The following is a 14,421-nucleotide window of genomic DNA, read 5'->3' as shown; positions in this document are numbered from 1 at the left end:
GAGTTGTTAATTCTCACTTTCAGAATCCGTCCCAGAACCTCCTGCTGCTTTTACAGACAGTCGGTTGTTGGAAGAAGCCATGAAATTGTCTTTGATGGAATCAATGGAATGTTTGACAAAATGTCTGACAAAAAAAAATGGTTCAAAGTGGGACGGAGGTGGACTGCATGTGCATGTAAGATATCAAGGTCCACATATTGGATTTGGAGGAAGCTGTGATTATTTTTTTTTTCCCAGGTTTGCAGGGGATTTATTTCTTTTCTATACTGGCTCACTCTGATCCAGGGTCACAGGGAGGCTGGAGCTCATCCCTGTAGTTACAGGGCCTGAGGTCTGGGACGTCCTGGACCCGTCTACTGCAAGGACACATACAGACATAAACATATTCACCCACCTGTGGTCAGTTTAGAGTAACCAGTCTAACTACTGATGAATCAAACTATTTTATTAAGAAAGCTAAATTAATCATTTTCAATCTGGGGCAATGTTGTAAAGAAATGTATAGTTATGAAGTCTCATTCCAAAAGCAGGTTGTCTTATGGTTAGATATTTTAGCAAAATGTCACCAAAACTAAGAGTGCAATAATCAAATTTTGGGTAGCACCTTATAATAACTACACCATATTTAGCCTTAATTAAACATGAATAAATACATAATTAGTAACAATTAATAATGACTCATACAGAAGTAATTAACATCCTGTCATAAGCTTTCTCTGAATCCACAAACACACAATGCAACTCCTTCTGGCCTTCTCATTGGTATTCTTAGAGCAAACATCTGTAGTGCTCTTTCTCTGCATGAAACCATATTGCCGTTCACAGGTCTTTGACTACTCTTTCCCACAACTTCATGCTGTTACTGATCAATGTTATGCCTCTGTAGTTACTGCAGCTCTGCACATCACCTTGACGATTCAGCCAGCATATGCTGACCACATTAAAAACGTTGGCATATGCCAGCGTACATCTGTGCCTTGCCACGAACCATGTCATGTCATACATGCTGGGGGGCCCCATCCTGTCAGCCGAGGAGGAGGAGACGATGTCCACCTGAATTTGGTACTTTTAACTACTACTGGCATATTTGTTGCACAGTTGGGAGCGTCGGAGACTGCTACTGCTGATTTGCAAATCCTCTTCAACCTATATTCAATTGTATACACCACAAAGACATATTTAATGTTCAAACTGAAAAGCTGGGACAGTGGTATGTTTACCACTGTGTTACATCACCTTTCCTTCTAACAACACTCAATAAGCGTTTGGGAACTGAGGACACTAATTGTTGAAGCTTTGTAGGTGGAATTCTTTCCCATTCTTGCTTGATGTACGACTTCAGTTGTTCAACAGTCCGAGGTCTCCGTTGTCATATTTTGTGCTTCATAATGTACCACACATTTTCAATGGGCAACAGGTCTGGATGACAGGCAGGCCAGTCTAGTACCCGCACTCTTTTACTACGAAGCCACGCTGTTATAACACGTGCAGAATGTGGCTTGGCATTGTCTCACTGAAATAAGCAGGGACGTCCCTGAAAAAGACGTTCCTTGGATGGCAGCATGTGTTGCTCCAAAACCTGGATGTACCTTTCAGCATTGATGGTGCCATCACAGATGTGTAAGTTGCCCATGCCATGGGCACTAACACACCCCCATACCATCACAGATGCTGGCTTTTGAACTTTGCGCTGGTAACAATCTGGATGTTTTTTTTTCTCTTTTGTCCGGAGGACACGACATCCATGATTTCTGGATGTTGTTGTTGCATGGCTTTTGCTTTGCATGGTAGTTTTAACTTGCACTTGTAGATGTAGCGACAAACTGTGTTAACGGACAATGGTTTTCTGAAGTGTTCCTGAGCCCACGTGGTAAGATCCTTTACACAATAATGTCGGTTAATGTAGTGCCGCCTGAGGGACCGAAGGTCACGGGCATTCAATGTTGGTTTTTGGCCTTGTCGCTTACGTGTAGAAAGTTCTCCAGATTCTCTGAATCTTCTGATTATATTATGGACTGTAGATGATGGAATCCCAAAATTCCTTGCAATTGAACGTTGAGAAACATTGTTCTTAAACTGTTGGACTATTTTTTTCACGCAGTTGCTCACAAAGTGGTGATCCTCGCCCCATCTTTGCTCGTGAAAGGCTGAGCCTTTTAGGGATGCTCCTTTTATACCCAATCATGACACTCGCCTATTTCCAATTAACCTGTTCACCTGTGGAATGTTGCAAACAGGTGTTCTTTGAGCATTCATCAGCTTTCTCAGTCTTTTGTTGCCACTGTCCCAGCTTTTGTGTTGCAGGCACATTGTTGTGATTTGGCAGCACCAAATCACAATAAAGTTGCCTCGAGGTGCTTCACACAAGTAAGGTCTAACCTTACTAACCGCCAGAGCAAGCACACAGGCGACAGTGGTAAGGAAAAAGTCCCTGTGCTGCTTTGTGGAAGAAACCTCAAGCAGACCAGACTCTAAGGGGTGACCCTCTGCTTGGGCCATGCTACTGACACAAATGACAAAACGAATATACAGGGAATTTGTTGAGCTCTCTCTTCTTCTCTAAATTCATCCTATTCACCACTATGCTATACTGTCTAATTACACTCCCTCCTGCCACCACCGTACAAGTTCCAATTTCTTTTCGCTTGCATCTCCTACAAAGAATGTAGTCCATCTGTGTGCACCTTCCTCCACTCTTATATGTTACCCTGTGCTCCTCCCTTTTCTTAAAGTGGGTATTCACCACAGCCATTTCCATCATTTTTGCTAAATCAACAACTATGTGCCCTGGCACATTCCTGTCCTTGATCCATATCTACCCATTACTTCATTACCTCTGTTCCCTTCGCCAACATGCCCATTGAAGTCTGCTCCTATCACCACTTTTTCATGCTTGGGTTCACTCTCCACCACCTCATGGAACACACTCCAAAAATCTTCTTTGTCCTTCATCTCAAATCCTGCCTGTGGGGCATATGCACTGATGATATTCATCATCACCCCTTCGATTTCCAAATTCACACTCATCACCCTGTCAGACACTCGCTTAACCTCCAACACACTCTTAACATACACTTCCTTTAAAATGATCCCAACACCATTTCTCTTTCTATTCTCATCATGATACAACTTAAACCCATCACCTATGCTCCTGCTCTTACTTCCCTTCCACTTGGTCTCTTGCACACGCAATATGTCGATCTTTCTCCTCTCCATCATATCAGTTAGCTCTCTCCCTTTACCCGTGATACGGCCAACATTCAAAGTGTTAGGTTCTTTTATCATGGTGAGACCTCCATTAAGAATTGGACAGGAAACGGACTTCAAAGTTTAAATGTTGTATTGAAAAGAGTTGTTGCACTGGTACAGTTATCTCAGCGCTGGGATCTTGACCTGGCCGCATGCAAACACCAGAAACAAAGAACCCAGACTTTCTTTGTTCTCTAACTTTTAGAACCAGCCTAAGCCACCCCCATGTGGGTGGTCCTGAACCTGGCTTGAATCAGTATCTATGTGAGCTGGCTGCAGGGTGGTGAAAGTGGGCGGTGTCTTCATGGTTATGTAAAAATCTTATAGTGTGTGTTTACGTATGTAGTGTAGTTTCACGCAATAAAAACAGAGTGTTCCATCATGCAGATTCTTTTTCCAAATAGACATGAATGCTTTATCAATTAAACATATATAAAAAGATCAAATTGTTACAAGGACATTTTTGGATGTGTGTCAGCCATTTTGTGTTATGCATCTTGGAACACTTACAAAGGCCACTTTCATCCTTTTAGTTTTCCTCTTTTCCCGCTGTCTGTGGACATCTCTTTTTCTTCGCCCAGTAGTCGCCCAATTTACACCGGCACCCTGTTGGGCAATGGCACCAGTGGTGTTCGTTCTCAATCCGATCCGCCATGCCTCCTCTGTGCATGCATCATTTGGGACCACAGCAGCACGTCTGAAAAGGAGCCTCGTCACCCAACATGATCAAATGGATTAATTGGATTATTAACCATCAGATGACAAGGTAAAACCGCATAAATCATTCTAAAGTCAGTTTTAAGCAGAAAAAAAGGCAAAATTCTGTGACGCTTTGAAATGACGGACAGTTAGTGAATGCAACAGCTAACAGCTCGTGCAGCTGGCACTCTGATCGCTTCCTCCGCCTTTTCTGATGAAATAATGCTGAATTTATGTGGAAATGATTGTTGTAAAAAAGCTTCATCTATCTGTCGCTGAGTCAGATGATGACTGGAGTGCAGTGTTAAGCAGAAACAAGGTGATAATCAGTAAACCGTGGTTGACGCATGTGCAGTGAAGGCAGGGCGGACCAATTTTTAGGGGGACCATTCGGTCTGTGACATCGGGCCTCAACCGTTCTGGTATGGAAATTTAATTTTTAGTCTGCATGGTTGTGTTGCCTTGTTTTACGCCGGATGCCCTGGCTTCCTGACGCAACGTTTCTTTATCCGGCCTTGGGACCGGCACTCATTGTGTTCCCCACGTGGCTGAGATTTGACAAAATTTAATGCCCTGCCTCGTTTGACTCTTAGTGGATTTTTATTTTATTTTAGCACTGTTGTCGTGCGTTACCTGTGCTGCTCCACAGCCTGTCCAGTGGATTTTTATTTTATTTTTAGCACTGTTGTCGTGCGTTACCTGTGCTGCTCTACAGCCTGTTCAGTGGATTTTTATTTTATTTTTTGCCACTGTTGTCGTGTGTTATCTGTGCTGCTCTACAGCCTGTTCAGTGGATTTTTATTTTATTTTTTGCCACTGTTGTCGTGTGTTACCTGTGCTGCTCTACAGCCTGTTCAGTGGATTTTTATTTTATTTTTTACCACTGTTGTCGTGTGTTACCTGTGCTGCTCTACAGCCTGTTCAGTGGATTTTTATTTTATTTTTTGCCACTGTTGTCGTGTGTTACCTGTGCTGCTCTACAGCCTGTTCAGTGGATTTTTATTTTATTTTTTACCACTGTTGTCGTGCGTTACCTGTGCTGCTCTACAGCCTGTTCAGTGGATTTTTATTTTATTTTTTACCACTGTTGTCGTGTGTTACCTGTGCTGCTCTACAGCCTGTTCAGTGGATTTTTATTTTATTTTTTGCCACTGTTGTCGTGTGTTACCTGTGCTGCTCTACAGCCTGTTCAGTGGATTTTTATTTTATTTTTTACCACTGTTGTCGTGTGTTACCTGTGCTGCTCTACAGCCTGTTCAGTGGATTTTTATTTTATTTTTTACCACTGTTGTCGTGCGTTACCTGTGCTGCTCTACAGCCTGTTCAGTGGATTTTTATTTTATTTTTTACCACTGTTGTCGTGTGTTACCTGTGCTGCTCTACAGCCTGTTCAGTGGATTTTTATTTTATTTTTTACCACTGTTGTCGTGCGTTACCTGTGCTGCTCTACAGCCTGTTCAGTGGATTTTTATTTTATTTTTTACCACTGTTGTCGTGCGTTACCTGTGCTGCTCTACAGCCTGTTCAGTGGATTTTTATTTTATTTTTTACCACTGTTGTCGTGCGTTACCTGTGCTGCTCTACAGCCTGTTCAGTGGATTTTTATTTTATTTTTTACCACTGTTGTCGTGCGTTACCTGTGCTGCTCCACAGCCTGTTCAGTGGATTTTTATTTTATTTTTTACCACTGTTGTCGTGCGTTACCTGTGCTGCTCTACAGCCTGTTCAGTGGATTTTTATTTTATTTTTTACCACTGTTGTCGTGTGTTACCTGTGCTGCTCCACAGCCTGTTCAGTGGATTTTTATTTTATTTTTTACCACTGTTGTCGTGTGTTACCTGTGCTGCTCCACAGCCTGTACAGTGGATTTTTATTTTATTTTTTACCACTGTTGTCGTGTGTTACCTGTGCTGCTCCGCAGCCTGTCCAGTGGATTTTTATTTTTATTTTTTTTTTTTAATTTATTTATTTATTTTTTTTTAGCACTGTTGTCGTGTGTTACCTGTGCTGCTCTACAGCCTGTTCAGTGGATTTTTATTTTATTTTTTACCACTGTTGTCGTGTGTTACCTGTGCTGCTCCACAGCCTGTCCAGTGGATTTTTATTTTATTTTTTACCACTGTTGTCGTGTGTTACCTGTGCTGCTCCACAGCCTGTCCAGTGGATTTTGATTTTGATTTTATTTTTTTGGGCGCTGTTGTCGTGCGTTACCTGTGCTGCTCCACAGCCTGTCCAGTGGATTTTTATTTAGCGCTGTTGTCGTGCGTTACCTGTGCTGCTCCACAGCCTGTCTAGTGGATTTTTATTTTGTTTTAGCACTGTTGTCGTGCGTTGCCTGTGCTGCTCCACAGCCTGTCCAGTGGATTTTTATTTTTATTTTATTTTTTAGCACTGTTGTTGTGCGTTACCTGTGCTGCTCCACAGCCTGTCTAGTGGATTTTTATTTTGTTTTAGCACTGTTGTCGTGCGTTACCTGTGCTGCTCCACAGCCTGTCTAGTGGATTTTTATTTTGTTTTAGCACTGTTGTCGTGCGTTACCTGTGCTGCTCCACAGCCTGTCTAGTGGATTTTTATTTTTATTTTATTTTTTAGCACTGTTGTTGTGCGTTACCTGTGCTGCTCCACAGCCTGTCCAGTGGATTTTTATTTTTATTTTATTTTTTAGCACTGTTGTTGTGCGTTACCTGTGCTGCTCCACAGCCTGTCTAGTGGATTTTTATTTTATTTTAGCACTGTTGTCGTGCGTTACCTGTGCTGCTCCACAGCCTGTCTAGTTGATTTTTATTTTATTTTAGCACTGTTGTTGTGCGTTACCTGTGCTGCTCCACAGCCTGTCTAGTGGATTTTTATTTTATTTTAGCACTGTTGTCGTGCGTTACCTGTGCTGCTCCACAGCCTGTCTAGTGGATTTTTATTTTGTTTTAGCACTGTTGTCGTGCGTTACCTGTGCTGCTCCACAGCCTGTCTAGTGTCGGATTCCCTGTTTGGGAATCCGCTAGCTTAGCATAGCTACTAGCTCTTAGCCGTTTTAGCATGGCGGCTTCTCCTGTCTCTCCTGCACTTTTCTGCTCTGGGTGTGAAATGTTTAGTTATTCCTCGGCCTCTTTTAGCAGTAACGGTACTTGTAATAAGTGCAGCTTATTCGTAGCTTTGGAGGCCAGGCTGGGCGAATTGGAGGCTCGGCTCCGCACCGTGGAAAATTCTACAGCTAACCAGGCCCCTGTAGTCGGTGCGGACCAAGGTAGCTTAGCCGCCGTTAGTTCCCCCCTGGCAGACCCCGTGCAGTCGGGAAGGCAGGCTGACTGGGTGACTGTGAGGAGGAAGCGTAGCCCTAAACAGAAGCCCCGTGTACACCGTCAACCCGTTCACATCTCTAACCGTTTTTCCCCACTCGACGATACACTCGCCGAGGATCAAACTCTGGTTATTGGCGACTCTGTTTTGAGAAATGTGAAGTTAGCGACACCAGCAACCATTGTCAATTGTCTTCCGGGGGCCAGAGCAGGCGACATCGAAGGACATTTGAAATTGCTGGCTAAGGCTAAGCGTAAATTTGGTAAAATTGTAATTCACGTCGGCAGTAATGACACTCGGTTACGCCAATCGGAGGTCACTAAAATTAACATTGAATCGGTGTGTAACTTTGCAAAGACAATGTCGGACTCTGTAGTTTTCTCTGGGCCCCTCCCCAATCAGACCGGGAGTGACATGTTTAGCCGCATGTTCTCCTTGAATTGCTGGCTGTCTGAGTGGTGTCCAAAAAATGAGGTGGGCTTCATTGATAATTGGCAAAGCTTCTGGGGAAAACCTGGTCTTGTTAGGAGAGACGGCATCCATCCCACTTTAGAGGGAGCAGCTCTCATTTCTAGAAATCTGGCCAATTTTTTGGGATCCTCCAAACTGTGACTGTCTAGCGTTGGGACCAGGAGGCAGAGCTGTGGTCTTATACACCTCTCTGCAGCTTCTCTCCCCCTGCCATCCCCTCGTTGCCCCATCCCCATAGAGACGGTGCCTGCTCCCAGACCACCAATAACTAGCAAAAATCTATTTAAGCATAAAAATTCAAAAAGAAAAAATAATATAGCACCTTCAATTGCACCACAGACTAAAACAGTTAAATGTGGTCTATTAAACATTAGGTCTCTTTCTTCTAAGTCCCTGTTGGTAAATGATATAATAATTGATCAACGTATTGATTTATTCTGCCTAACAGAAACTTGGTTACAGCAGGATGAATATGTTAGTTTAAATGAGTCAACACCCCCGAGTCACACTAACTGTCAGAATGCTCGTAGCACGGGCCGGGGCGGAGGATTAGCAGCAATCTTCCATTCCAGCTTATTAATTAATCAAAAACCTAGACAGAGCTTTAATTCATTTGAAAGCTTGTATCTTAGTCTTGTCCATCCAAATTGGAAGTCCCAAAAACCAGTTTTATTTGTTATTATCTATCGTCCACCTGGTCGTTACTGTGAGTTTCTCTGTGAATTTTCAGACCTTTTGTCTGACTTAGTGCTTAGCTCAGATAAGATAATTATAGTGGGCGACTTTAACATCCACACAGATGCTGAGAATGACAGCCTCAACACTGCATTTAATCTATTATTAGACTCTATTGGCTTTGCTCAAAAAGTAAATGAGTCCACCCACCACTTTAATCATATCTTAGATCTTGTTCTGACTTATGGTATGGAAATAGAAGACTTAACAGTATTCCCTGAAAACTCCCTTTTGTCTGATCATTTTTTAATAACATTTACATTTACCCTGATGGACTACCCTGCAGTGGGGAATAAGTTTCATTACACTAGAAGTCTTTCAGAAAGCGCTGTAACTAGGTTTAAGGATATGATTCCTTCTTTATGTTCTCTAATGTCATATACCAACACAGAGCAGAGTAGCTACCTAAACTCTGTAAGGGAGTTAGAGTATCTTGTCAATAGTTTTACATCCTCATTGAAGACAACTTTGGATGCTGTAGCTCCTCTGAAAAAGAGAGCTTTAAATCAGAAGTGTCTGACTCCGTGGTATAACTCACAAACTCGTAGCTTAAAGCAGATAACCCGTAAGTTGGAGAGGAAATGGCGTCTCACTAATTTAGAAGATCTTCACTTAGCCTGGAAAAAGAGTTTGTTGCTCTATAAGAAAGCCCTTCGTGAAGCTAGGACATCTTTCTACTCATCACTAATTGAAGAAAATAAGAACAACCCCAGGTTTCTTTTCAGCACTGTAGCCAGGCTGACAAAGAGTCAGAGCTCTATTGAGCTGAGTATTCCATTAACTTTAACTAGTAATGACTTCATGACTTTCTTTGCTAACAAAATTTTGACTATTAGAGAAAAAATTACTCATAACCATCCCAAAGATGTATCGTTATCTTTGGCTGCTTTCAGTGATGCCGGTATTTGGTTAGACTCTTTCTCTCCGATTGTTCTGTCTGAGTTATTTTCATTAGTTACTTCATCCAAACCATCAACATGCTTATTAGACCCCATTCCTGCCAGGCTACTCAAGGAAGTCCTACCATTATTTAATGCTTCAATCTTAAATATGATCAATCTATCTTTGTTAGTTGGTTATGTACCACAGGCCTTTAAGGTGGCAGTAATTAAACCATTACTTAAAAAGCCATCACTTGACCCAGCTATCTTAGCTAATTATAGGCCAATCTCCAACCTTCCTTTTCTCTCAAAGATTCTTGAGAGGGTAGTTGTAAAACAGCTAACTGATCACCTGCAGAGGAATGGTCTATTTGAAGAGTTTCAGTCAGGTTTTAGAATTCATCATAGTACAGAAACAGCATTAGTGAAGGTTACAAATGATCTTCTTATGGCTTCGGACAGTGGACTTATCTCTGTGCTTGTTCTGTTGGACCTCAGTGCTGCTTTTGATACTGTTGACCATAAAATTTTATTACAGAGATTAGAGCATGTCATAGGTATTAAAGGCATTGCGCTGCGGTGGTTTGAATCATATTTGTCTAATAGATTACAGTTTGTTCATGTAAATGGGGAATCTTCTTCACAGACTAAAGTTAATTATGGAGTTCCACAAGGTTCTGTGCTAGGACCAATTTTATTCACTTTATACATGCTTCCCTTGGGCAGTATTATTAGACGGTATTGCTTAAATTTTCATTGTTACGCAGATGATACCCAGCTTTATCTATCCATGAAGCCAGAGGATACTCACCAACTAGCTAAACTGCAGGATTGTCTTACAGACATAAAGACATGGATGACCTCTAATTTCCTGCTTTTAAACTCAGATAAAACTGAAGTTATTGTACTTGGCCCCACAAATCTTAGAAGCATGGTGTCTAACCAGATCGTTACTCTGGATGGCATTTCCCTGATCTCTGGTAATACTGTGAGAAATCTTGGAGTTATTTTTGATCAGGATATGTCATTCAAAGCGCATATTAAACAAATATGTAGGACTGCCTTTTTGCATTTACGCAATATCTCTAAAATCAGAAAGGTCTTGTCTCAGAGTGATGCTGAAAAACTAATTCATGCATTTGTTTCCTCTAGGCTGGACTATTGTAATTCATTATTATCAGGTTGTCCTAAAAGTTCCCTAAAAAGCCTTCAGTTGGTTCAGAATGCTGCAGCTAGAGTACTGACGGGGACTAGCAGGAGAGAGCATATCTCACCCGTGTTGGCCTCCCTTCATTGGCTTCCTGTTAATGCTAGAATAGAATTTAAAATTCTTCTTCTTACTTATAAGGTTTTGAATAATCAGGTCCCATCTTATCTTAGGGACCTCATAGTACCATATTACCCCATTAGAGCGCTTCGCTCTCAGACTGCGGGCTTACTTGTAGTTCCTAGGGTTTGTAAGAGTAGAATGGGAGGCAGAGCCTTCAGCTTTCAGGCTCCTCTCCTGTGGAACCAGCTCCCAATTCAGATCAGGGAGACAGATACCCTCTCTACTTTTAAGATTAGGCTTAAAACTTTCCTTTTCGCTAAGGCTTATAGTTAGGGCTGGATCGGGTGACCCTGGACCATCCCTTGGTTATGTTGCTTTAGACGTAGACTGTGTTTCATAATTATTGTATGGCCTTGCCTTGCAATGTGGAGCGCCTTGGGGCAACTGTTTGTTGTGATTTGGCGCTATACAAGAAAAAAGTTGATTGATTGATTGATTTATCCAGGTCCCCGAGTGTACTGGCTGCACATCACGTGGCTGAGTTACAGCCATAATTAACACAATCGAAAAATTATTAAATAGTCATATCAAACCAAATAAAACTGTTCAGACTTTTCTTTAAATCCAAACAGGTCAAGTGACGTTTCATTTGTACAGATTTTTTTTCAGCATGTGTAAAACAAAACAAAGAGCAGTGGTAAAATAAAGTTCGCGCAACCAACAAAATGATCGTTTTCATTACTAAGCCAGCAGGAGGCGCAATTACAGTGTCACATTACTGAAATGTAGAAAACCATTTTCTTTCAAGTCACAATATGATTTTATGCCTAAACTAAAAGTGCAAACAGACCTACAGCAAAAAAGTGCTGATTTGTGCAGAAATTTAAGTTGGCGAAGAACATAATTTTTAAAATGTTATCTGACGAGTACTAAAAAAAAAAAACCCAACATATTTTCAGTACGTTTTTTAAATTAAATAATTCTTTGTTTTATTTAAATAAAATAATAAAACACTGAAAAAATTACTTAAACCATAAATTTTTACCCTTTATACAAACAACTGTTTTATCAGGAAACTCACACCAAAGTTTTAACCTTTGACCCAAATATTCCCAGAACCGTGGTCCATAATCAGACAAACCAAACCAAAAACTGGGAATAATAAGAGAAATTCCAACATTTTAGTTCTAACAAATTAACATTTTTTTTAAGTTCATTAAAACCAGAGCTGATCAGTTTGAGGGAGTTGGATCAATAATTCACAAACAGCAGCACATAATTTCATCTGATGATTCAAACACAGTTTGTTACATAGATGGATTTTATTTTCCCACAAACCTGCATCAGCTTCTTCGTATCTTTAAACACATCTTAGCATTAAAAAATAGAATTCTCCTCGTTAATAACTTACACAGGGAAATACAAAATAATGAAAGCTGTTAACAGATTAAATTATTCATCAACTTCTTCTTTCTGTATTTACTGGAAGTATTTTATTCCATGTTAAATAAGATTCAACTATAAAACACGTAAACATGGCATTTCCTTGAACGACAAATCTCTTCTCTCGGGTTTGTGGTTTGGCAGCTGAAGACACCGAAGAAACTTATAAAATTGTTCTGTGACTCAACGCTTTCCCACTAAAAACACAGTTCTGGTTCCCAGGGGCACCACCAGGGATTTTGGACCCCTTACAAAGAAATCTTACTGCACCCCCCCCTGGCCCATAGCCGGCTGCAAGGCCGGTGGAAATTTTTTTGAGTTTTACATATGCATTTTAATGGTATTTTTGACAAATGTTTCCAAAACGAACTTAGTGTTACCAATACATTTAAAATATATGTGTGATTGCACCCTGAGAATCCTTCTCCTTATTCTCCCCTTTGGTGCCCCTGCTGGTTCCAAGCTGCTTCATCTTCAAGCAGGAACTCAGAATTTATAATCTACAGTAGGTAGCAGTACTGTAATGAAGTTTATTGGCAGTACTGCAAATAAACTCATAAAGAAGACCTCAAAAAATAAATAAACAAATAAATTAGCCATTTCACTGGCAACCATAGAGATCAGAACAGTTCCTCAGGTCAACACTGTGGAAACCAACCACGGCGTCCGTAGTGAGGCTTACGATAACACGATGTTGGCGACAAAAACCAAATAGAAATATTTTGGTATCGGGGTCTTGCACTGAAGACAGTGACAGGGGTTGCAACCTGGTCAAACGTTGTCTTTTTAGACATATAATCAGATTTTTTTGGCTGTTTTGTCACTGCTGTTCATACGTCTGTCCAGTTGATGGCAGTAATGCAGTTAAGATTTGCCAAAAGCCAATATTGAAGAAGAGCCTTTCCGCTGGTAAATCCTACATCAGACCTACATCCAAATACTCAGCGCTTACTACATCACACACACAATGCCGTGCAAAAGTTTTAGGCTTCCCGGAGTTATAATAAAGGTAGTCTTTGCTGCCCCTCCCTCACAAAATTAGTCCCAATAAAAGTGAATTTGTGACCTGTAATTTATTTTTTTTTTTTTCAGTTATGTCTCTCAAGAGTACTGGCAAATAGAATACCACACAAACACAGCTGCAAATGACCATGCAATATTAAAATGATTGTAAAACAATTACTCATACTTTAAACTGCATTTTCCTTATAATAGTTTGTGGTCTGCAACTTAATACACTAGTGCAAATTAAAAACTGAAAAATCACAAGTACACAGAACCCAATTTTCATATAACTATCATTAAAGCTTAAATTTATCACATATTTCATTTGTTATTAATAATCAGGTTTTCATATAGTTATGCTTTTCTAAAGCATTAAATGTGCCCGAAATATGTGTGTTTTATATATATATATATATATATATATATATATATATATGTATATATATATATAAATAACAGGTTGCACTACTATGGTATCCCATGGTGCAGCTGGAGACTGGTAACCAAAGAGCTTCGCAGGAAAACTCAAAATTAGCATGAAAACAGTACCAGCGTCCGATTGATGTGGCGTTATACAGATACACATACAAATACAAACTCAGCCCCAGGTTTGAACTGGGCCTACCCTTATCCCTATCCTGAACCCAACCCACCCTAACCTGAGGGCAGAGTTCTCTACCCGTACGACATCCCAGTTGTGTCCGTACTGCTCACTCATTTACTTCTTCTATGTACTACAGTAACAGTTGGGCAGTAGGTTCCTAACCAACGTTAAGGATATACTGAGTATTTGGATGCAGCACTGGACACGTGCACTTTATTCAGAAGGGTGTGAAATTACTTTCAGTATGGCTGTTCGGCAGTGACAATAATAGCACCTTCATTTTTCAACAAACATTCTACGCCATGTTGCGTAAAGGAGATTATTTACAAAGTCTGTTAATGGTATGACCTGGAAATAAATGTACGTAGTCATTTTAAGGCAGTTAAAACATCAGCAAGGTTAACGTCATAAATATGGCTAACAGTGCCTAGCCTAGTTGACTACTTAGTAAACTAGGATGTTGCTATAAGGTTGACAGGTGGAAGCAATATTCTCAAGGTCAGCGCCATGTCACTTCCGGTGAAGTGGCGTATCTAAAGGCGAGAATTCATACTTGCGCAAATGACCGCTCAGTGAAAGCAAGCTCGGACTGTATGTTTGTCTATTAAAATCAGCTGGTTTGGTTTTTGTCTCTAGCTTGCTATCATTGCCTGGAACGATGAGATTTATACACCAAGCTGACTTGAAATGAACCATTACTTTGACTTTATTGACGAGTCTGATCCTTTAGAAAGTGACCAAATTAGTGGTACCAACTTTGGTGTTCTCAG

The sequence above is a fragment of the Thalassophryne amazonica genome, chromosome 6 (genome assembly GCF_902500255.1).
Source record: "Thalassophryne amazonica chromosome 6, fThaAma1.1, whole genome shotgun sequence".
In the NCBI taxonomy this organism is placed as follows: domain Eukaryota; kingdom Metazoa; phylum Chordata; class Actinopteri; order Batrachoidiformes; family Batrachoididae; genus Thalassophryne; species Thalassophryne amazonica.
The sequence above is the reverse complement of the archived record's forward strand: the minus strand, read 5'-3'. Positions refer to the sequence as shown.